Source organism: Lissotriton vulgaris, chromosome 9 (genome assembly GCF_964263255.1).
Source record: "Lissotriton vulgaris chromosome 9, aLisVul1.2, whole genome shotgun sequence".
Classification (NCBI taxonomy): domain Eukaryota; kingdom Metazoa; phylum Chordata; class Amphibia; order Caudata; family Salamandridae; genus Lissotriton; species Lissotriton vulgaris.
Window position 1 is genome coordinate 521,127,918 of NC_141697.1, and position 26,363 is coordinate 521,154,280.

The 26,363-nt window shown below is 43.3% G+C and overlaps 1 non-coding gene across 1 annotated transcript; it reads left to right on the top strand.

Annotated features, from left to right (window-relative positions):
- The first annotated feature begins 1,585 nt into the window (after positions 1-1,585).
- LOC147690357 (small nucleolar RNA SNORA47) lies at positions 1,586-1,717 on the top strand. The gene has a single exon (XR_015300223.1). It is a non-coding gene; the product is annotated as a small nucleolar RNA SNORA47 (small nucleolar RNA).
- The last annotated feature ends 24,646 nt before the right edge of the window (positions 1,718-26,363 follow it).

Sequence of the window (26,363 nt, forward strand, 5' to 3'; positions counted from 1 at the left end):
CTATTTATCTGCATGAGCTTTCAGTGTATATTTGTAAATTATGAGTCATGTGATTGCAGGAAGCTTTACGATGCACTTCCATGTACATTTTTGTTTTCTTTGATTTTCGTTGACATACCATCAATAGGCTCTTAAGGGCATTTGGGCTGAGGCCCTGCAGGGAAAGAGAAACAACACATTAAGGTGTAGCAAGTACCAAAATGGGTTTCTGTGTCTGCATATTAACCAAGACAATAACTCTGTTATACTTTTTGGTCCTAGTCTAGTTCATCATCTGTTGGCCAAGACAATAAATTGCTTTTGATAAATATTGTAGCTTGGTTAGTTACATTTTACTTTCAAGTACTATGTAGAACATGCACATATAGAATGAAGCAGTTTCTGCTAGTAGACTCTGACATGGGTCAAAACTATGGTAAAAGGACATTTTGTTACTTTTTAGGTCTTGCCTAGGAAGCTCTTGCACTGTCTCTTTGAGAAATGCGGTATTCAGGATATAGGCATTCAACCCACCCAGCGCTTCTGGGTGGTTAGTAGGCGACCCTTTCTAAATTCCTTTACTCTGGTTGGTTAATTCTGTCCATATGTCCCGCCTTTCTATGCTTGGTCCCTCCCAGCGGACATCACCAGTTTTGTAGGTCTTGCGTGAGCCAGCGCATGTGCTGTCTGGCGAGACATTTATTAAGTGGGCTTTAAAAATCCGACCACACGCTTTTTGTGTGGCCTAAAGCGTGCACTTACACACGCTGTTAAGTGCATAGGTGCCATCTGGCTTTCCTCTCGCCTGGGAGAGCAGACTGCTCTCCAAAGTGCGCGCCTCGCTCCGCCTCTTCGTCTTGCTCGCACTTCAACGCTCATCTCCCTTCCACGCCACAGAGCGTGTCTTGCAGCTGCATGTCTTGCAGCCACGCGTCTTGTTTTCACTTGGAGGTGGCTGTTGATAGACGTTGCATTAAAATGTTTTTCCAAAACGGTTAAAAAACTTTCAGTTTTGCAGATGGTTGCATTGCTCCATCTCTAGTCGTTCAGTCTATTAGTGGCAAGGTGACCTTTCGCATGTAGTACGTCTAAACTGCACAAAGGACATTGAAGACGCTGCACTCAGTAATACATGTTTCAAAACTATCAGCAATGCATTATGGATTTCTCTCTAGCTGGCAGTTGGATTATGCAGTGATGTATGGCTCTTCTGAAGTGAATAACTTACATTGAGCGGAGACCCACTGTAATTTGTTTTTTATTTCTCCTGTAATTTTCTGCCCAGTGGCAGAGACACTGCTGTTTATACTAGAAGCTGAAAATGTCCGATATTGGAATATGTTGGCACGTTTTATATTCACGGCTTTTCCTTGTTAACTTTTACATCTTGAAAACACAAGCCGTTTTAGTACCCTATGCAAAAATCAACAGAATGCCCCATGTGATTTTTGTTATTTTCTATTTTTCTGCATAAATGCATGAGTTCTTTCACCTTTAAATTACCACCTTATCTTGGATAGTAGAGATATTTGAATCTGGTCTCGTTGGCATCTATAACCTCTCTAGTTTGCTTAGTAAATGTCTCCTCAAGACCCTTTTGTGTTTTCGGAGGACTGAGAAGACAAAGCAGTTCTTGGTACTGCTTATTACTGGTTATAGCCTCCCACAGTAAAATTATGCAAAAGCAGTACTGGTTATCTTCTACTGATGAGAGATTAAAAACTGCGGGCCTTATTTATGAAGGCCTTGCGCCGCCGGTACGTCACTTTTTCCCATTTTAAAAGTGACGCACCGGCGGCGCAAGTGTTTCATAAATAAGGGCCTGCATTTTGCAAATACATAACATTTCGTAGTTGTACGTTTAGTTTATAGCTTACAACAGTCCTGTTCGTGTTATTCAGTTGTGAGCAGTCCAATACATTACTCGTAATTAGAATTTTTTCTTTTCTTTTTAGAAATGCTAGCGATGTCGGTGACAAGCATTAAAGGGCTTGGAATAGTAGCATTTAGTTCCATTGGACCACTAATATCTTTAAACAATGTTTTATTTTATAGGTTGTGATGCATCCCTACTTCAAGCATTTTTCTGTTACATGTGAAATTCCGGCAACAAATGCAATTTCTTCACAGTGCAACATGAAAGTGATATTACTCATTTTTCAATGGCTCACAACAAGGGTAAACTAACAGGATAATTGTGTTCAGTAAAATAAAATGCATGGAACACTTAAATCAAGTTTGAATTAACGGGCACCCAGTTCACTTTCCTTCCACCTAAACTTAAAGGAGTAAAGCCATACTCTGAATTCTAAACAGCGAGTGATGTGATGACTGACGTTGATACAAATGCGAATTACTCTGCTGCATTTAATGTATTTCAACCCAGTTTCGGTGTATATTTCAGCAACGAATGCATCATTTTAGCTGCATGGTTGTATATTTGCTTCGTAAATTGCAATAGGTTCCCACCACACACGACCAGATAAAATTACTCCGGCAACTTATCCAGCTTGCTCGGATGTATTCAGCTGAACTTCAGTTTTTACCTGGCCATTTTATGCACAACTGATCAAAGAACCAGTTTTGATTGTCGTTTTCTTGCAGATGTATGAGTAACAGTGAAATGTACATATACAAAAATGATTCTTACGTGGCAAGATGGACATAACCAATTAAAAAAGGCTAAGTATAAAAGCAGTAGGCATGGCACAGACATGAAAAAATTATATCCAACCCTTTTGGTGTGCTGCAGCATGGTTGAGGGTTTCCCTTCTGTGTACCATCACATTGTTGGAAAAGGTGTGGCACAGCCAATAGGTCTTGCCTTTGGGACCTTATAGGTGTTTAGTTATCCAGCACAATATCCTTGGTGCAACAACATCAAGTGACTTATAAGGTCCCAAAGGCGAGACCTATTGGCTATGCCAATGCTTGTTTAGGACTTGTGCCCTGCCTGTAAGTATCTCTCTCTGTGGAGTTCGTAGGTCCAGTAAATACCTCATGACCCTTCGCCTCACTTGTGTTCAGGGCCTATGGCTTTTAAATTTCACCTCCAAGGTTGGGCGGGAGACCAAAGAGGAAGGAGGACAACAAGGGGTCCAAGCAAGAGGGGTTGAGTAATGAAATACACAGTGGGGACAGAAACAAAAATGTACATATGTGACAGAGAGAGAAAAGGGACAGACTGCAACAATGTCGGAGGAAATTATATATAACTGCAATAATATGTAAAGAAGCATGAAAAAAGTATCTGAGCTGTGTTCAATAAAATCAATACATCAATAGCGCAGCCTCTATGGTCAAAGGACAAAGTTCACAAGGTCAGACTAGATTTCACGCCTCCCTTGATAGTAAATTGGTGTGAAATAGAAGGATTCTCCATTTAATGCGTTTAAACTATTTCAGGAATCTATGTGATTCTAGGGAACTAATTGCTCACGGGCTCAGAGGCTCAATGGCTAAGGTGGGAGAGGCGACGCTTTAGGACAGTGTCGGGGTATAACTTCATATAAGAGGAAAACTGCCCGATAAGAGGAAGGGCAATTGAAATGGCAGAAAGTTTTAAATGGCAGAAAGTGCCCCTCACAAATGCCGTTACCATCACATAAAATATACCTGATAAACTATAAGTTTACAGAACTATAACGCATTTAAATGCCTGCTGTGCAGTGTTTTCTGTTTTGTTTTACTCAGTAAAGCGCCTTGTGGCCGATTATTGAAGCCAATCTGGAACTAGGCACTATATAGTTTTTTTTTTTTTTTTTTTAAGCAATATGCTAACGACTGTCACTTGCGAATTACTGTAGAACCATAAGCACTCATGAAGAAATATCTGACCTTTCATTGGCTAAAAGAATGTTTTTGTGAAGACGCACCCTACAACAACAGTACGGCACGAACAGAGCATAACTAATATGTCGCCATATGGTCAGCGTCTGTGGACGCCATGTAATGATTTTATAATGACATTCGGGCCAACATGAGAATCTATCTTAGTTTATGATGATATTTTTGAGACCTGAATGGGATACTGGGGTGATACAGAGGTTAAAGCGTCTAAAACCCGTTCCCAATATCCACTAAGCTGCAAAAACTCATTTTCTTTTACATAATTGTCTCGTTTGCTATTGTGGCGCAGATAGTAGTTTGCCGTTGACAGTTATGTCCCCAAGTGGATTAAACAAGTAATTCGTGGCCCCAGGCTTACATTTGTTTTCGCCACACACCATTTCTGCAGGCAAAGCATTTTTTTCCTCCTTGCCTACTGCGTTCACTGTTCTTCCTAGCTCTCTGGCACATTAAAATGAAATAGCCGAAAATGTCTTTTGATCTTTTCCTTTTGAATTCAGTGGGCTTTCTTTTCAGTAATGCCGTCTGCAGCCCGCCCTTATCTAGCAGCGTTTCCCTGGCTCCACTTGCGTCTTGTACGTCAGGTAAAAATGGCGCAGCCAGACTTACTGTCTCCAGACTGCAAATCTTCGGCAGTAGTCAGGCTGCTCGGCTCATAAATGTGGAATCCGTCAATTAGGCTGCAGGGGAGCAGAGGCTTTTAATCAGCTGTTATAAGTCTTTTAAAAGTCAATAAACTTAAAGCACAGTAAATAATTTCAGGAGGGACACGGCTCTCTGTCGCACACTGTGCTGGAGGCACAGACCTTCTCCCAGGTCTGTTGACAGTCGGATTACGTATTATCACAGATTCCAAGCAGTGCCTCGTGAAGCTATATTTCAGCCACCGCAAGGCACAAACGAAGAATAGAGATTTTCGCCGTAATTTGGAAGGATAACAGCGTCTTCAGAAAAACTAAAAATGAGTTCGGTTTATTGTGCCAAATAACATTGTTCCGTTTATCGGTGAACCGCATAGATTATAGTGGAAACCGCTCCCATTATTACCTACATTTTTTTCACAAGGCTCTGTTATCCAGTAATGGTTCTCTGAATCCCATGGGCCTATAAAATGCCTGGCACGTAGCAAATGTGGATAACAAATGCCTGCCTAAACAAAAACCGAAAGTTTAGACAATAAACGCCATGTATACAGTGCTTAATTTGTGCCGGTGCTTTCCGGTGCTTAGCACCGGCACTTAAATGTCAGGGCCGGGTCTACTGCGCGCACACCCACATAGTTGATTAGGCGTTGTAAAAATAAATATATGGTATCGTTATATACCTTTATTCTCTAATGTACTATCTGCAGCAGTGCAGCCCCAGGCCCGGCCGGCAGCCACAGCGTGTTTTTTCATGTCATCATAACAGTGAGTGAGTCTGTCTTCACCGGCGTCACGTCAGGGTGTTTTCGGTTTTGCGAGTGCAAGACGAGTTAGTTGTTGCACGAGTCGAGTGAGTGCCCCTGCCCCCCCCCCCCTCCGCTACTCAAATTTCTTCTGCACGTGAGGTAGTAGTAGCCCTAGCGCCCTGCTGCCCCTGCCCAGGCTACGAGAGTAGAACAATAGTAAGTATTAGTACTACTGATAATATAAATATAAAATATGGCTGCAGCCACGTTTCTTTTCATCATGGCAGACGCAACTTGTTGACGGTTTCAGTTTGAGTTTGCCAGTGGGTGGGCGGTCCGCGGAAGTTCAGAACGCGCACAAAATGTATTTGGGCGGGCTGGAGGTTCTGATGACTGATTGGAGTAGGCAGGGGCTGTGCGCGCGTTAGCACGCAGATTTTCTTTCACTTTGGCTCAGGCAGGCTGCCATTTGTCACGCCCCAAAACTGCGCAGTTACATTCAGCAAATTGGGCGGCAGCTCCCCACGCCACGGACGGACGGCCCACACCACGAGTCATCCTGCAGTGCAAATTAAGTTAGCCGGTGTGGCCCTGGCCCAGCGCGACCAACAACGACGACGAGAGCTGCCTGGGCTGTCCGGGCTGTAACTACTGGTCTGGTGGTGGCAGTTTGCTTGGTGTGGTGTGGCAGCCAGGCAGCCTAGTGTCTACACCAGTGTCACACAGCCAGCCTCCCTCTGGTCAGGACGGTCTGGCACTGCAGACTGCGGCTGCGGCGGCCTGGTAGCAAGAACACGCAGAAGTACCACTGTGCGTGACATGAGCAGTCAGTGCAGTGCGACAGTGCAGCAGCACTAGCTAAGCTAGCAGCAGTGTGTCCTGCCGACTGGCCCACCACGAATAACGGTAAGAAGTGAAGATATAGAAATTAAGTTAAGCACCTAAAGTTTAGGTAAGGTCTACAGCAGTAATTGATATAATTGTAATTTAAATTGTATGTATACTAACTAACTAGGTAAGCAAAGCCAGCTGAGCTAACTAGGGATGCCGCACTGCAGCCAATTTTTACCGAATGCCGTCACCATCGAGACACTAACACCGAACCGAGAGCATAAGGTCACGGTGCAGGCAGCCGGGGAGAGTCATCAACTCCCTTTGGTGTTGGGACGTTCGGTTTAGACCACACAGATATATTGTATTAGCAGCGAAACTGCAGCATGGAGTTCATTAGTTTACCCGTAAGTTGGCTCTGATTTATCCAGAGAGGTCATCCCTGTATGGTAGATATAGTACCCCGAAGGCCGACTTCTTGCATATGACAAGGGTGTGTCGAAGAGCGGAGTACTTCTGGAGTGATGTAGCAACTTATGAACATAGTGACGGGCATGGTTATGGATAAGTCTGTAAAATGAGTTTGCTAGACTGAAACTAAAACATTGCAAAATGATGCGGCTAATGTGAGCATTAGAAACGGTCTTGGTGAAAAGGCACATCACTATACATTTGGTCTCTCCAGGGCCTCAGGGTTAGCGAGGTGGAAAAATAATTTATTTGAATTGCCCCGAGCAGACAAAAGCCATATGACGTTATCTTGAACAGATGATAAGATGACGGAGGACCAGGCCAAATCAATGGATATGCTGATGAAAATATCTGATCCTCCCAATAACAGACCACCTGTCCTTGAATTGAGTAGACGCAAAAGAAGAACTTATGCATTTCCTTAAGGAGCGAGGCATTACTGAGAAGGGACTTGAAGCATTTTTATGAACGAGCTGTCCCGATTCTGGGATTGAAATCTGTAAGAGTAATATAATGAAACTGTCAGGTGGGTTCTGGCACTAATCTTTTTATATGCTCTTACATTGTAATAAAAAAACTTTTAAAAAAGGAAAGGCTTACAGGCATACTTTCCAATATGGCTACCTAATGAGGCAGTGTGAGGTTTGTACAAAAAGGGGGAAAGCAGCAATGGTCTTAGTAGGTGTAGAACAGTGTGTCCTGTAATGTTCCATAATCTCTAAATTAGTGTATCAAGGATGCACTATCCCTGGCCTGGGTAGCACGAAATAATCCTGCTGTGTTCCCCTATTTAAAGTGGGAATATCTGGAGGTTTGAAGCTGCTGTGTTGTGTTTTTAGAATGGAGTCAGGATGGAATAGGCGCCAAATCACATCAGATAGCTTTGTGTTATTGATGCTTAGATTGTATTGCTAGCATATTCTTTTTTTCGGCATCTTCCAGCTTGCTCCTCAGTAGTGACTTATCTTTATGTTTTGTGTGGTGTTGTTGGGAGGTTTACTACAGAGAAAAACTCCGATTACCAGATTTTATCGAATTTCATGCTATGCTATTAGCTGTTGAATGAATGATGGTATTGAAGAATTCCCTTATAGAAATCAAATTTTTTGTAATATATACTTCGTCTCAGTAGGACATAATGAAATGTCCATTGTGCCAGCTCGTGTTCACTTCTCAGTGCTCCTAATTCGAATGTAACCGGAACGTGGCACGAAACCCGGGTTAAGTGATAGATGGCCTTTTATCATTCTGTCAGGGCATGGCTAATTAAAAAGAAGTCTATCAATTAATATTGGCGATGGACTGAAGACTAGAAAGCGCTTTTCTGCTGGTGTCTTAATCGCGATGGGTACATTATATCTAATGAATACATGAATACTGAAATTGTCTGTCAGAACCAAGCAACCCATGTGCCCCATTGTGTATTGGTTGTGTCTCCAAAAAACGCATGACGCAGTTAAAATTTCCCACTATAATAAACTGCCAGAAGGGATTTGCAGTTTACTTTGAACCTAAGTGTATTGTAGAGGAGGATCTTTGTTAGAATTGTATAAGGATCACATGTGTAATTCTTCTGTGTCTGTTTTAATACCTACAAATAGCCATTGGCTTCTTGTGTCTGATATGCTACATGAGATTCTAAAAGATGCTGCTCCTGTTGGATTTTGAGAGGTAACATAAAATTATTTAGTCTCCACTCCATTCTTGAAAAAGTGCAGTCTTTATATTGAACGTATGAAAGCTTCTCTTTGATTTTGTATTGTTTTTGTCATGTATGTAGACCCTTAACATAGCTATTCAGAGAGAATTAAACATGGTTAGATGGCCTCAACAAAACATCGGACTTGCAGAGCAAACTGCCTACTGTTTCCTCCTGTGCATCACTCGCCACAATCACCACCCTTCTAACCTCATCCCTCCCTCCTCTAGCCTCCCAAAAGTTGGTACTTACTTTTCCAGTAAGCCGGAACTCCTCCCATCCCTTTGTACCTTTGAAATCATAGACTCTGTTAAAAATGGCATGCCCTACCTACCCTTCCAGTATTGTTCTTTCCCCAAATCAGCACACAGAGCACTGACATTGTCCCTTTTCAATGTATTAGTGGTTTTAGCTAATTTATTAAAAACTTGTGCTTTAAATGCACATTTGCTTTAATCTTTTTCAAAATGGTTGACGGGGAACCTCCTATCAAAACCTTACGTAGGCTCCCTTTCTAAAATTAAGATCAGGTATTATATTTGACTTTTAGCAGTGCCACTTGAAGATGTGGGTGGAGCTAATAGAGGAAAGTGGGTGGAGCCAGTGGAGGGAGTGGGCGGAGCCAGGAAAAGTGGGTGTGGCCTCCGACAAACATTTCAGCACCTGCACTTCATATTTTACAAATTAAGCACTGCATGTATAGTGTTGTCATCTATGATGCAATTTCAGAAGGAATTAGGGATGTTATCAGTGCACGTAATTGAACTTAAGTGATGTAATTTGTGAGGGTATGAGCAATGCATGGCGAGGGTGTGAGTTATAGTTACTTTAGGGCTGGAATTATAGTAATGTGAGATAAATAAAAATGGTGAATTTCATTGGTTTTGTTAGTATAAAAAGTTATTTTTCATTGACAATTTCAGCTAACTATAACATCCCTTTAACCTTTGCTTTTAGTGAATTTCTAATTTTTTTTAAAAGTAAGATATTCTTAAAATTCCAAACATCACTTTAACTTTTTTTTTCCAGTGAATATCTATGTGTTTGTTTACATAAAGATGTCCATTACTGTGCGCACCATAGGGTGTGCGCCCCTGCAGACTCCCAACACCCCCCTGTGCATTGGCCTGGCTTCCACGCATGGCCTTCGCTTCGGGTATGCTTGTCATGGGGTTGGGAGAAGGGCCAGGACTACAGCGAGGCCCTGCTCGAAACCCCCTTCGGGCACCCAACCCCCACCCATGCACAGCAGGGAGCATCCACCGTAAACCTACTCAGATGTTCAAACATCTTTTTGAAAAACAGTCTGTGCTATGGATCCACAGATCCACCACAATTCTTCAGGGGTTCATGCTGGGGAATCCCTGAGTCCTAAAATGGAGACAACAAGTTTTCCTCCAGGTTGTGGCTCGCAAGCTTGAACTCGCAGATCCACTGCGGTTAAACCTGGTCAACCAATCACAGCGCATCCTCTGCAGTGGATCTGCAACTCAGCATGGACGGCACTAGCCCATCGTGTGCCTAAAGATTTTTCTATATAAATGCCAAAATAATTTGGCCCCTTTCTAGCGCGGTGTGTATGGCACCGTGCTAATCCTATGATTAAAAACTTTGATAGGAAAACAGACATTTGAAGTGGACACATTTAGAGTGTCGCTGGTGTTGTAGGGTGCTCTATGTAGGCCCTGCTCTCCACCTAAACTTGGGCACTACACAGAGTTCTCAGATTATTTGTCCATAATTTGTGCGGCACTCTAAACCTGAAAGCATATTATTTTGGCTTATACTGGGTGCTCTCTTGTGTCTGGAAAAGCTAAATCTCTCTTAAGAGCTTTAATGACAGTGAAACACTTGTCAGGGGTTGTTTTTAGTCATTCCGTTGTTAGCTGGGATGGTATTTTACCAATCCAAAGCTGTAATACTGTGCCTGGAGTGGTAAAGTGCTTTTATCATTTTACAGGTTGGCATGGATGGCACTAGCCAATCCTATGCTTAAACACTTTGCTGTATAAATGACAAAATACTTTGACCCTTTCTTGCTTGCTGTGGATGGCACTGTGCTAATCGTATACTTAAAAACATTGCTAGAAAAACAAACATTTGAGGTGAGCAAATTTAGAGTGTCACTGGTGTTGTAGGGTGCTCTATATAGGAGCTGCTCTCCACCTAACCTAAATGTATGAACTATCCAGAGGTCTCTGCTTCTTTTTTGCATATAGGGAATTCTCTAACCTGGCTGGGTAAAGAGAGGTTGTCTCAGCTGTAGTTCTTGTTTATTTGAACATTTTCTCACTACTTTTAGACTGTTGTTGAGCTTATTCCCCCTGGGGCTTTATAAATAATGTACCAACAGTAGTGTTACATCTGGTTATACTACTAAACTAATTGGGACCACTTTTCAGGCTTGTTTAATGATTTTTCTATTTAGTCAGATAAATGTGCTTAGGTCACTTGTTCGCTTATCCTGTTGGAGGAACAATAGATATGGCCCACAGGGGTATACTGTAATGAAGTCGTTAGGGTAAATACGCAGAATGCCTCCTGGTATCCCAGAATGCAGATAATTTGTATGTAGGATAAAGAATAAAGGAGCCCACTGGGGCATAATTCCAATATGTATGACATCATCAATCGCATGGTATTTGCTAACTAATATTGATTGGGGGTCAAAAAAAGTGAGTTTAGCAGAAATGTGGCTTTTATTCTGCATATCAAGCTTTTTGTTATTTGGTGTATATCTGTTCAGTAGTTTGTGAGATAATAAAAAAAATTCAAATGTGTGTATCTATGATTGTGAAGTCTTTGTGAATAATGACACGCTTGTGCAGAGAACTGCAGAGCTCCGATCAGCTGCCAACACTTGAACCAGAAAGTTTTGGCAGCAATCTTGGGAGTTCCAAAAAAAGGCAAAATAAAGGAAAAGTGGGCAGTGTAGAAATACCTTGACCCCCAAGCTTTGGCCTTGGGGTCCCAAAGGGACCCCGGCAGGGCAAGAAAGCATTAAAAAAAATTGCAGCAAATCGGCGAAATTCATGGTAAAAGCTTCCAGTGCTTGTAGTTAAAATGGCCCTCAGGTGGGCCAGCTCCCAGGGGCAGTTTCTAAAAAAGAAGGAGGTGCACATGACCCCCCTCCATGGGCTCAAATGAGCCCCAGGGACCATCAACACCCTGGGACTTTATTTAATTAAAGAAGGTGGGCCGCACGACCACCCTCCTGGGCTGTTGCAGGCCCCGAGGACCACCACATCCCTTGGGCACATTCAGCAAAAGTGCAGGGGACGCAGGGGCTGCATGGACCCCCACACCCCAAGGACCATCAACTCCCTGGGTCAAAATAACATCTTAAAGAGGGAGGGAGACCAAGCAGCCTCCCCTCCTGGGCCATATATGGCCCCAAGGTCCACTATCTCCCCGGGGCAAGCACTTGAACAACAAATGAGGGGGGGCATCACGACCCACCTACTGAAGCCATATGTGACCCTGGGGACAGCCACCCCTCAGGGCCGGCTCTCGCTATGTTTCAGGGTGCCCATCCCCAGACATAGCTGTATACTTTTGCTTGGCAGGAGGGGACAGCTCCCACCAAGCAAAAGCAAACACTCCGGTTCCAGTGTGCGGAAGCTGTCAAAGTGCTCCCACCCACTGAAAGTGGAGGTATTCATATCTTTCCCTGCCCACAGACATGCAGGCAGGGTAAGAGATGAAACTATTGCTCTTGCACACAGTGAGCTGCATTTCCAGCAGATCTCTGTGTGCAATAGCAATGCTCGCTGGAACTGCGGAGACCTTGAGGCTCCCCGTGGTCCCTTAGCCCATTGGGTGCCCTCTGTAGGCTTCAGGGGATCCAGGTAAACATGGCCAGGCCCTGGGGGATTGGGTCCCTGGGGCCAGAATTTGCCCTGGGATGGATGCCGTGCAGCCCCATTACATTTCTGATGGGTCCTGGGGCTTGGGGTCCCCGGGGTCCAAAGCATCCCCGGGAGAGGAATTTCGGCACCCCTCCCTAGTGAAGGCCGGACACCAGGGGATGGGGTCCCTGGGTCAAAATCGGCCCGGGAAGGAGGGCCCCTCTCGACCATGAAATATATATACATTAAGGGGGAGCCCCACGAAGGGATGAAAGAGGTCACCGAATGGATGAAGAACAGCCACCTGAAACTGAACTCAGACAAGACGGAAGTCCTCATCCGGGGACCATCGCCCTCCGCCTGGGACAACTCCTGGTGGCCCCCTGCCCTGGGCACCACCCCCAAACCAACGGACCATGCTCGCAACCTGGGCTTCATCCTGGACTCCTCCCTATCGATGACCAGACAAGTCAACGCCGTCTCGTCATCATGCTTCAACACCCTGCGCAAGATCTTCTGATTGATGCCCACCGAAACCAGGAAGACGGTCACCCAGGCTCTCGCCACCAGCCGACTGGACTACGAAAACACCCTCTACGCTGGAACCACAGCCAAACTTCAGAAAAGACTGCAGCGCATCCAGAATGCCTCCGCACGACTCGTCCTGGACATCCTCCGACACAGCCACATCTCCGGCCATCTGAGAGACCTGCACTGGCTCCCCGTCAGCAAGATGATCACGTTCAGGCTCCTCACCCATCCACGACCTGGGCACCAAGTACCTCAACAACCGCCTGACCTTCTACGCACCCACCCGCCAGCTACGATCGACCAGCCTCGCCCTCGCTGCCGTACCACACATCCGCAAAGCCTCCTACCTGGCAGCCAAGACATGGAACTCCCTCCCCATCCACCTCCAGCTGACCCAGGATCATCTCTCCTTCAGGAAGCTCCTCAAGACCTGGCTCTTCGAGCAGTAGCGAACCCCTCCACCCCAGCGCCTTGAGACCCTTCCGGGTGAGTAGCGCGCTATACAAATGCCCATGATTGATTGATTGATTGATTTGCTCACCATGCCATTCCAGTTTGGACCTAGCCATATGCAAATCAGTCTTGACCCTGCACCCAATGGGAGCAGTCCAGTCTGAACTGCCATGCCAAGTCCTCCCTGGACTGGAAACAAGCATCCTAGGACCGGTTTCGGGTTTTCAGCCCTCATCAGCCAGGATAGCTTGACTCACTGTGCCACTGGAATCAAGCTATCCTGGCTGAAGAGGGGTGAAACCTCAAAACCGGTCCTAGGATGCTTGTTTCTGGTCCAGGGAAGACCTGGTTCGGCATTTCAGGCTGGACTGTTCCCATGAAGCACAGGGTCAAGACTGATTTGTATATAGCCAGGTCTAAACTGGGGTGGCACGGTGAGCAAAAGAATGATGGATTTAACCCAGATCCCTTGACTGGGGGTGAATGTTTCGATTTGTTCTGCATTCTGTCCATCAATTGTGTGTCTTTTGCATTCATAAATGGTTTATGGTGAGTGACTAAATGTATACATGCTTCTGAAGCTGTCTCTGTAGTTGAAATAGATGTCTTATGCTTTTGTGAGCATCTAGGTCAATTGTTTTAGGCATAGAGTCCTGCAAGTGCACCAGTAACGTATTCAACTCAAAAGGACATTTGTCAATGTCTTAGGCACAAAACAGCATCCTTTATGGCATACCTACAGCATATCTTAGAAAGTGTTGTGTGCAATAAAACATGGGTTTTACATTTCAGAAAGACATATAACATGCCAATGGAAGTCTGCAGTGAGAGTGCACAAGCAGGGTCTGCAGCAGTAGCCATCATCCATGTTTGAAGGACTATTTCTGTACATGGTTGAAAAGGTTGTGTCATTACTTTCCTACATATGGAAGTGAGTATAGCAGTACACCTGTATGAGTGCCATAAGATGTGTAAGTAAATGTGCTGGTATGTGACTGTGTGCTTTAGTAGCTCTATGGCTGTCTAAATGTGTATGTAAGTGCCTGTACAAATACTTCAGTGCCTCTAAGAAAATAGAAAGCTATGAACATGTGACTGCAACTACCTTTGAGTCTGCTGCAGGCATAAGTAGTTTCTAGTAAGCGACTGAATCTATATGTGCTTCTGTAGCTATCTGATTAGGTTGCAGAGTGGGTCTATGCTTTTGTGAGCATGTATATCAGCTGTTTTAGGGATGCATACCCTATGTAGTACTTCACATAGGGGCCTGCAAGTGCTGAAGTAACTTATTCAACTCAAAAGGAAATCTGTCAATCTCTTAAGTAGGCTTGGGTGGAGTTAAAAAAATTCAACCATGCTGTGTGGAGTTCCCAAGTGGCGGAGTGAGTTAGGTCACGCCGTTCACACTAATTTTCAGTGCCGGGTGTTTGTCCAGCGCTGGAAAATCAGCGCAAATAACACCATGCGCAAGAGGGCGCTGGTTCTTTCTGCTGCTCGAGTAGATGCGAGCAATGCGAGCAGTAGCAGCCATCTGCGAAGGTCCTCGTTGAGAAATCTCTCCGGAAGGTGCTCTGGAGTAAGATTTTCCTAGCTCGCACTCACCAACTTAACGTTGGTGAGCGTGAATGAGGAAAAACTCTGCGAGCGGAGCGGAATTTCATGCCCATACCTACAGCATATCTTAGAAGTCTGTTATGTGCATTTAAACATAGATTTGACACTTCAGAAACACCTATAACATACCAAGTGAAGCTTGCAGAGACAGTGCACAGACTGGGTCTGCCCTAGTAGCCATCACCCATTTTAAAATACTGTTTCTCTGCACGGAGGGGAAGATTGTGTCAGTACTTGCCTACATATCTGAGATAGTGTGGCTGTACACCTCTAACAGTGCCATGAGATGTTTAGGTAAATGTGCTGGTGTAAGAAGCTGGCTCTGTTTTTACTATATGAAAGTAAGGTATAGTGTGAAGGCTTACAGAGGTAAAAGTAGATAATACCTTACTCTCTATTTGTGGTAGCGTGGGCAAGCAGTAAGGCTTTATCAGAGGGTAGTGTTAAGCATTTATTTTACACACCCAGGCAAGACATGATAGCACGCACTCAAAGACTGAACTCAGATCAATTGTTTGTATAAAAATACTTATTTTGTTGTATTTTATTTTTAGAACCAAGCAGGACTTGGTACAGGTATGTTAAGTTGTACTTTCACAGACAGATTGATGAGGATATGCATGCTGAATAAAATTGACTTTGTAACGGATTGGTACAATGTTTAAAAAAAGTTGTAATTACTTTTCAATTTCTTTGTACTTACCTTTTAGATTACTTTTTCTACTCAGTGTGATATGCCTAGAAACCACACCAGACATTTCCTAGACAGAGGTAAGTAAAACACTTTTGTATTAAAAGACAGTTACTTAGGTTTCCATACAAACATAACTCAACACAAACACAACAGTCAATGCAATCCTATGGAGGAAAATGTGGTTATCAGTTTGAAGGTAAGTAAACGATCTTGAGGGTTGAGTTTCTGGGGTTAGAACAAGACTTCCCCCTTTCGTGGACCCTACCCATCTTGAGGGAGGAGGCTTGGCACCTATGCCCAGGATGTGCTTTGTTTCTGGACCCCTACAGCGGGAGACTTTCGACCCAGGGGTCCAGAAACATGTCTTGGGTGGCAGCTGGCTAGCAGCCACTCAGCATTGACACTATAGTTAGGTCATTTTTTTAGGGGACATCTCAGTGCCTGTGTTAGGAAATACAGAGCTACCTAGATGTGACTGCAACTACCTTTGAGTCTGCTGCATGTATTAATAGTTTCTGGTGAGTGACTGAATCCATACATGCTTCTGTAGCTGTCTGAATAGCTGAAACAGAGGCTTTATGTTTTTCTGAACATGTATGTCAGTTGCTTTAGGGATGCCATACTCTATGTAGTACATGGCATAGGGGCATGAAAGTGCACAAGTAACTTAGTGAACTGAAAGGAATATCTCACATCCTTTAAGCACAAACCAGCATGCTTTATAGCACACCTACAGCATCTCTAACATATTTTATTTTTTTTAAGAATTTTATGAGTTTTAAAAATTTAAGAAAAACAGAAAAACAAAAAGATAACATTGTTATCTGAACAATAAAGCCAAGTACAAATATAATATGAGCAAAGAATATAAAAATAAAATTAATATTAAATGCTACTAGAAAGAGGGGGGAGAGAAGAAGAAGAAAGAGAGAACAAAAAAGAGAAATAGAAAGAATGTAAAACTGTACAGGATAAAATATGATAGCAATAAGAAGCAAAATAGAAAAGATAAGTATTATTTAAGAGATAGGAGCATGTTAAGCAAGATAAGTTGTGAAAGGTAACCAAAGAAGATCAGATTTCATTGTTTGGGATAAGTGGAAGAAGAGACAGTAGCAATTCTATGTTCATCACAAATGAAATTCCACCAAGTCAATGAGGATAATTTGGAATTATCTTTCCAACATGATATAATAACTTTAAAAGCTAACGCTATAAATAGGTCGAACAATAACGATATAGGTGTACAATCATCAAATTCAGGTGAAGATGAACAAAGAAAAACATTATGCAATGATAGCGTTATATTACAATTGAACATTTTCATACAAGTAGACCAAATAGAATGGCAAAAACTCAAAACATTAGCGCAATCATACATTTTTATGCTTTAAAGTCCCAGTAAAATTAGAACAAGACCAACATAAGGCAGATGATGCAGGGGAAAACTTGGATATACAAACAGGAGTTATCACTGCTCTGTTATAAATAAAATAAAGCGATTGAGTAATACGTGCAGCAGCAGGCATTTTGAATAATTTAGACCATAATTTATCCCAATCTGAGACAGATAATGGAAAAGATATGCCATTTTCCCAGGCCAATTCTGTGGGGGACTTAGGACCTTCAGTAGGATGTAATGATAATAGTTTGTAGATGTGAGCTGCTTTAGCGGTGTAGGAGGAATTAGTGAGGTGGAGACATTGGAAAGATCAAAGGTAGTTAAGTGAGACTGCAAAGCTGTGGATATTACAATATATTCATCAAGGAATGTATCAGGTAAATGAAATTGCCTTTGTAATACAGGAAGGGGAATTACAGAATTCTGGTGAACAAGTTGATGGACAAAGATAATTCCCTTCTCCTTCCAATGTTTGTAATAGAATGATTTACTTTTGTATTTAATGTATTTGTTATACCAAATAGTAGAAGATAAAAAACATTGAAGAGGGTCAAGGCCATCAAAAAATATGTTATATAGTAGGTTTTGGGAGAACTTTAAAATAGGGTTATTAGCTATGAATATACAATTAGACATGTAAACTATATTACGAAAAGAAAAATCTTTTAATAAGGATCTTTTGAAAGAAATCCATTTAGGTATAGGAGTATCACCAAAGTTCTAGGAAAGGGCAAACAATTGTCTGAATAAACATGCAGAGTGGTAAGCTTTGAAATCAGGAAATCGCACACCTCCTTCAGATTTGGGGCATTTAAGTTTGGCAAAGAAATGCGTGGGGGTTTATTATTCCAAAGGAATTCAGTGCAAATGGAATCGATTTTTGAAAAATATGATAAAGGGATACGAAAAGGTAACATAGATAATGTATAAAGGATATGAGGGACAATCATCATTTTAATGGTGCCAAGTCTTCCCCACCAAGACAAATGAAGAGGTTACCAGAAGAGTAAAAGAGATTGAATCCTATTGGTTAATGCATTAAACGTATGTTTAATTGTGACAGGTAAAGTAGCAGAAAACCAAATCCCAAGGTATTTAATATTGGTAGGCCATCATGTGAAATTAGTATCATTAAACATATTTTGATAACATAGAGAATTCAGTGAAGTACCTATGTTTTTGAGAAGTTCAACTTATATCCCGAGATACTGGAATATAATGTAACCTCTCCAAAAAGGGAGGAAGGGAAATGGTAGGGTTAGATATATAGATTAATATATCATCAGCGTAAGCTGGCATTTTGGTTTCTAGAGAATTATGTATGAGGCCAGAAATATGTGAGTTAGCACGGATACGTTCAAGGAAGGGTTCAAGACATAGAACAAATAACAAGGGGAAAGAAGACAACCTTGATGCGTACCTCTAGATAGGGATTTTTTTTAGAAAAACGGTTATTTACAAAAATACTAGCACAAGGTTGAGAATATAACAATTTAATATAAGAAATAATAGTTGGGCCAAATCCAAACCATTGAAGTGTTTTAAACATGAATTGCCAATTAATATGGTCAAAGGCCTTCTCGGCATCCAGGGACAGTGCTGCTAGAGGGGATTTACTTTTCTTACTGAGGGAAAGGACATTGGCAAACATGCGAGCGTTATCCGCAGCCCATCTGCCTTTAATAAAACCTGCTTGATCAGTTTTGACCAGTACTGGGATAATATTCTCAAGACGGGTACCAAGAATTTTTGCGAATATCTTACAATCACAATTGATTAATGATATAGGGCGGTAATTTTTACAAAGGGAATGATCTTTGTCAGGTTTGGAAATAAGAACAATCAAAGCTTCCATAAAAGAACCAGAGGCTTTCAATTCAGCAATGAAGGACTTAAAAAGTGCCAAACGTTTGGGAATGAAAATAAAGGAAAAGGTGGAATAAAATTCCACAGAAAGGCCATCAGGTCCTGGTGCTTTTGACTTTTTCAAAGATTTAATAGCATCAGTCACTTCCTGTAAAGTAACATCTCTCTCCAATAGGTCAAATTCATCATGTAGGGAAGGAGGAGAAGGGAGGCCAGAAAAGAAGGTATCTAAAATTGAGGGGAAGGATTCGTGTCATCGGAATATAGTGATTGGTAGTATTCATGAAATAAATGAGCAATGTCCTCATCCACGAAGCAAGGGTATTAGTTGATTCATCTAAAATGGGTCCAATACTTTTACATTCAGATTTAATTTTTAAGCAGTTGGCCAACATCTTACCGGCTTTATTTTGACCCCCATGATATTTAGACTTAATTTTACGAAGGATATTACAGCATCCACTGTAGCCAACCTATTAAGCTCAGATTTGGCCTTAATCAATTCTTGAAGAGTTGAGGGGGATTTGGAAGTAAAATATGTGTGCTCCAAAAAATGTTAATTGTTGTAATAACGTTGCATACTTATTTTGAGTGATTTTCTTTTTCCTTCCAACATGGAAATAGTGAAAGCTCGAAAAGAGGCTTTATGAGCATCCCAATTGTTAGAAGTGGAGGTGTCAGAAGGGTTATTAGGAGTAAAAAATTAATTGATAAACTTAGTAGCTTCTTTAACAAAAGGGGTATCAGACTGTAAAACAGTATACAACTTCCATCTACTAAATTTGGGGGAACTCAAGTAGAGATCCAAAACAGAAAGAACAGAAGATGGTCAGAAATAAATATAGATCCAATCTCTGATGACAAAAGCGATGGGAGAAGGGATTTACCAATCAAAATGTAATCAATCCTACAACGAGTTTGGTGAACATTCGAAAAAAAGGTAAATTCAGCTGAATCAGTGTTACATGTTTTCCAAGTATCAAATAATGAACGAGAGGCAATGGCAGATTGAAAAGCTTTGTGGGATTTATCCGGTTTAAATTTACATTGGGATTGTCTGTCAGAATATGGGTCTGACCATCGATTAAAATCACCAGCAACAACAATATTCGGACAATCAATAGAAGTAAGTAAAGTCTTGATAGAATTCCAAAATTCAGAGTCAGGGTTGACTGGGCCATAAATGTTCAAAAGAACTAATTCTTTGTTTTGTATAACAACTTTTGCCACTACCCATCGTCCTTCAGTATCATTATGAGCAGACAGCATTTGCACATGTGGAGATTTATGAAACAATATTGCAACACCTCCCCTATTACCAACTGAAGGAGAAAACACAACTTGACTCACCCATTGTCGCTTTAATTTAAGCGATTCAGTATCACTACAATGTGTTTCTTGAATAAAGGAGACCTGAGCATTTAATTTTGATATATGAGAGAGTACTTTTTGCCTTTTAACGGGACGACCAAGACCACGAGCATTCCACGTGACAAAAATACACATGATTTAAGGTTGGGAGGGTGTTACATGGAAGGAGATGACACATTAGAAGGAAACAGCTGTAAGAAGAAAAATACCAAATATAAGCTAGGAATAAAAAGTACATCATAAGACAAAAAACAGCACTAATGAACACATGCAACATATGAAATATAGTTAAAGGGAAAAGATGGACACAAAAAAATGAAAAAAAGAAGAAGGAAGAATAGAAAAGAGAAGATAGATAAAGGAAAAAGATCCAGATCTAAGACAAAACATCAAAGATTGACGCATGGGGTGGAACTGCACAGACGGAAGATGAAACGACGGAGATGAAGATAAAAAGAATAGAATCATGAACAGCCCTCATATAAAAGATAAGGACCAGATACAAGAATATTCAGCAATTAGGAGAGGAGCCAGTCGCAGAATGTTGAGACATAGTAAGAAGAAAAGCTCTCAGCTATGAAGGATCATCAAAAGTATGAGAGGAACCCTCATGAGTAATTTTACAAAGGCATGGATGCAAAATGCCATAACGAATATGTAACTGTTTCATTTGAGGACGGAGAGCCAAAAACTCCTTTCTTCATGCATTAGTTGCGTTGGAGAGATCCTGTGACAGATAGATGGTATGACCAGACCAAATGAGACGACGCTTTGCTTTAGCTGCTGAGAGGACACGCATAAGATCCGTAAATTCCAAAAATGGCATAATATTATCCCTAGACCTGGAGGCATTTGGTTGAAGACGACCTAGCCTATGAGCACATTGAATATTTAAGGAGGGCACTGAAGGAAGTTCTAATAGCTCTGAAAGAAAATTCTTAAGGAAAAGAAGGGTAGGGGGTTGAAATATCGATTACAAAAATATAGTTGACAAAATATAGTTGTAAAAATATCGTTTACAAAAATATCAACACCCTATACCTAAACAGGTAAGTACATAAATATCTACTCAAAAATATTGTTGTAATAAATATAGATGTAAAAAATATCGACTTTTTAAATTAATTAAAATTACATTAAATAATAAATAAATATAAGTGCTATTAACAAAATACATTACATTACTTTTATTTTTTGACTATTTAAAACAAATTAACTACACTTTTTCATTATAAACTTAATAAATGTGTACATATACATATATTTAACACATTACTTTATATAACAACAATAATACACACATATAATTAAAATATAAAATATATTATTAGTTAAAACATTTGATAGCGAAGGGGTAAAAATTACTATATCCACTCCAGAGGGTGAAACAGTAGGGAAAGCGTTGGATAGCGTAGAGGTAAAAATTACTATTCCCACTCCAAAGGGTGCAACAGTAGGGAAAGCGTTGGATAGCGTAGGGGTAAAAATTACTATTCCCACTCCAGAGGGTGAAACAGTAGGTAAAGCGTTGGATAGCGTAGGGGTAAAAATTACTATTCCCTCTCCAAAGGGTGCAACAGTAGGGAAAGCGTTGGATAGCGTAGGGGTAAAAATTACTATTCCCACTCCAGAGGGTGCAACAGTAGGGAAAGCGTTGGATAGCGTAGGGGTAAAAATTACTATTCCTACTCCAGAGGGTGCAACAGTAGGGAACGCGTTGGATAGCATAGGGGTAAAAATTACTATTCCCACTCCAGAGGGTGCAACAGTAGGGAAAGCGTTGGATAGCATAGGGGTACAAATTACTATTCCCACTCCAGAGGGTGCAACAGTAGGGAATATGGCTGAGATACCCGCCACCCCCTCTCAACACAATCCCCAAGGATGGGAAACCGGAAACAGTTCTGAACTTTTGGAAGACGGGAGGGAGTGACCCTCCCGGCCGTATTTATTAAAATATGAAACAAAATTAAAACATTAAAATAACAGTTTCATATTATGTACAATTTCATTACCACATTGCGATGTTTGGCTAACCTTAACATATTCTCTAATACAAAGGTTCTCCTAGCCGAACTAACATCCTGCAAAACATCTAACTTGAAATTTTGAAATTGTACATCCTAACGTTTAAGGGCCAACGGCAAGGTCGTAACCGGTGTCAAGATCCCTAACCAGAAATATCCCCCTCACTTGTGAGGGGCGACCGCACAGAGGTGTACCTCGAGTGCAACTACCAATTTCCCTTGACTTGACGGGGGCCCCAATAAACTCGACGCCACTTAAAGGTCGTCCGAGGACTCGTGTGAGGAATCTAGAAGGTAGCGTAGACCCCCCCCCAAACCCCACACAACTTACCACATCTGCCGTCGCAGATGTCCTGGCCCCGGGAAATTCTCCGGGAGGGGGCTGTAGCCCCCCCTACCCAGGAAGGGGCCTTGACCGCCTTTCCTTTCCTTTCGGCGTCCCATCCTTAGAAGGGACCGCCTTCCCCGTTGAGGGGCCAATGGCCACCTCCTTCGAGCGCTCCCATCCGTAATGGGTGACGCCCACTCATAGGGATCTTCCAATTAGTGCTCACCGATCATGACCTTACCGCCCGACCAAAATAAATACGACAGTTCTAAACTAAATGAGTTCTAAACTAAATGACTAAATTACTTAAAAGACAGTTAAAAGCAACAATTTTATTAAAAACATGCTACTGATCAACACTAGAGCAAGATTACTTTATTTGCAAACATACCACAAATTGACCATGTCTTTATTGCATATTCAAGGTTATCACGATAATAATCCAACCTGTAAATACAAGAGTTACCACATCAAACTTTATTCAAAACTACTTGCTGTCTTCAGGGGCTGGTGGGTGGGTCAAAATTGGCTCTTCGTTCCGTCTCGAGCTCACGTGCAGCGAGGTGGTGCAGCTTCAGAGCACAGGAACAAGAGGATGCTTCCTTGGCTTGTTGCTCCTTTTATCCGTCTTCAGGGCGGGCGTAAACCCGCCCCGGCCTGCCCCGTGGGCGTGGCCCGGCCGCGTCCGTGTCTAGGCCAGCCCACTCCAGGGCGGGAAAAAGGCGCGCCCCGGCTACGCCGCTTCGGGCATACCAGCCGAGACTCGCCTCCCGCCCAAGATGGCTTCCCGGGGGGATCGTGGTACTCCGCCATACGCTCGGGGGGACCGAATGGTCGCCCCTTTCCATATGGCTGAGATACCCGCCACCCCCTCTCAACACAATCCCCAAGGATGGGAAACCGGAAACAGTTCTGAACTTTTGGAAGACGGGAGGGAGTGACCCTCCCGGCCGTATTTATTAAAATATGAAACAAAATTAAAACATTAAAATAACAGTTTCATATTATGTACAATTTCATTACCACATTGCGATGTTTGGCTAACCTTAACATATTCTCTAATACAAAGGTTCTCCTAGCCGAACTAACATCCTGCAAAACATCTAACTTGAAATTTTGAAATTGTACATCCTAACGTTTAAGGGCCAACGGCAAGGTCGTAACCGGTGTCAAGATCCCTAACCAGAAATATCCCCCTCACTTGTGAGGGGCAACCGCACAGAGGTGTACCTCGAGTGCAACTACCAATTTCCCTTGACTTGACGGGGGCCCCAATAAACTCGACGCCACTTAAAGGTCGTCCGAGGACTCGTGTGAGGAATCTAGAAGGTAGCGTAGACCCCCCCCCAAACCCCACACAACTTACCACATCTGCCGTCGCAGATGTCCTGGCCCCGGGAAATTCTCCGGGAGGGGGCTGTAGCCCCCCCTACCCAGGAAGGGGCCTTGACCGCCTTTCCTTTCCTTTCGGCGTCCCATCCTTAGAAGGGACCGCCTTCCCCGTTGAGGGGCCAATGGCCACCTCCTTCGAGCGCTCCCATCCGTAATGGGTGACGCCCACTCATAGGGATCTTCCAATTAGTGCTCACCGATCATGACCTTACCGCCACAGGCCGGATAGTTGACCGGCTATCCGGACCCCCCACAACACTCCTACCTAAAGGTCATGTCTTAAAGTCTTTAGCCAAGCTATCAAGTCTCCTATGAGTAACTCGTTCCCCACCCGGGACAAATGAACACCATCCCCCAAATACATACTGTCACCAGTAATACAACCATGCGAAATAGAATGCAATGTATTGGAACGGAACAATCTACTCACTTTGTTATTAATTTTTCTTACTGAATGATTCAGAGCAGAAACAGAAATAGCCCCCCGCCATACTTTTCGTGGGATCATATGGGACCATGCGATTGTGCACCCTGGAACTCTCCTCGCTAACCAACTTACAGTGGAAAGCATCGCCTCAAGAAGAAGTCGTCTACCAGTGGTGACCAAATCATTGCCCCCAAGATGTACTATGACTATAGACGGCGGTGACCTCGTCCGCCCTAGCAAACCCTCAAAAAATGATTGAAACTGGTCAATACAGAGTCCGCCCTTTCCGTAGAAGGACACCCTGTACCCGTATTCCCCAGCCACGTGATTCATGTCACCTGCTTTGAATACGTCCGCGGCTCGCCTCACGTATGAGTGGCCCACGACCCACACCTCCTTTTTCACAGCCGGTGAAGTATGACCGCTGGCCCGGTGTTGGGTCGACTGCATAGTCCGCCCCGCCTCGTAAGCTTGCGCAACTGAAACCAAACAAAAACAAGAAGCGTGAGTACATCGTTACAGCTTCACAACATGTGCAACCGCACATACCTCTTATAACAATTAGAGGACCAACGCCCCACACGTTTAATTTGTTCAACATTCAGACCCCTGGCCGTAGCCTCTGTAGCAGCCCCTATCCGAAAGGAATGGGTCCCAAACTCGCTCGGGTTCAAGCCCGCAGCCGTAATCGACATCGCAAGCACCCGCTGAAACTGAAACCTCGTCAGTGGGGTGGCGTCAGTGTGTCTCAACAAGGTCCCCCCCCATGATGCCACCCTCTGTGCTAAATACTCCTCTACACAACTCACCGGGCACATGGAGGACCCGGGGATCCTTCGTATCATTATGCAGTCCCCCATTGAACCCTGATCAGTCTTGGACTTGACAAATGAGACAGTCATCGTCTCCCCCCTGACTTGGACGTGCTCTCGACACAATCCCCCCCTGGTATCCTGCTTGTTCCTTGCCACTAATTCGCTCACCCGCATAGCCCCTTGGAATGCTAGTACAAAAGCGGCTCGGAATAACACTGCTTCATACTGGGATGAACATGTTGCAGGAAGTACAGACAACAACAAAGCCAACCTATCCGGACCTATCGGGCGCCTATCATCTACTCTGCGACCCTCAAGGCGTTGCCACCCACGTAGCGCTTTTTGCACAACGAAAGACGCTGTCGGGTCCTGGATCCCATGAGCCCTAGCCACAAAGGAAATGGCGGCCCGATGCCTCTGGGCCGTAGCCACTGATTTGCCTGCATGACGTAAAGATAGCAGGAATTTCACTACCAACTCCTCCTGGCCCCAAAGCTCCCCTCTAGCTGCCCCCAAAAAGGCCCAATAGGAATGGAACGCCCCTTCATATGCCTTCCTCGTCCTGGGTGCTAAACTCTCACCCACGAGGTTCTGTAGTTCGGGGCACCGAGAGACCAGAGAGATTCGGGAAAGGGTGCTGCCACCGGGTCCGCTGTGGGCAGAAAACCCCAGAAGGCCTGCATAAGAAAACGAGAAAGCGCATCAGCCGCCTGGTTCATCACCCCCGGGACATGTCTTGCCTTAAATACTACATTCAATTGCATACATAATAACACAATTTCCTTGAGCAATCTTAGAATCCACTTGCATCGTGCTGCCTGGCTATTGATACACTCAACAACGGTCATGTTATCAGACCAGAATACCACAGAGTGATCTCTGAACCCCTCGGGCCAAGTTCTCAGGGCCACCAGAATGGGAAAAAGTTCAAGGAAAGCAATGTTACTTGTCAGACCAATCTCATGCCACCATGACGGCCATTTTTGTGCCGACCACTGAGTGCCGAATATGGCGCCAAAACCAATGCTCCCTGCCGAATCCGTCCACAGCCCCAGCTCCTCGGAGGACACGGCCGGTTTGTTCCAGACAATTCGGCCATTGAAATCCGCCAGAAATGCCAACCAAATGCGCATGTCCTGGCGAACCTCTGCCGATAGCCTTGTGCGATGATGACCCTCCTTCAGGCCGACCATGGCCTGAGCGATCGAGCGAGAAAAGGGGCGGGCCATCGGCATAACTCTTAGGGCAAAATTCAACTGTCCCACCAATTGCTGTAATTGATGTAGCTTAACCTTAGACTCACTTAGACACATTTGCAGGGATGCCCTGAATCTTAACACTTTGTCCCTTGGTAGACGAAAACAACCTTCCTCGGA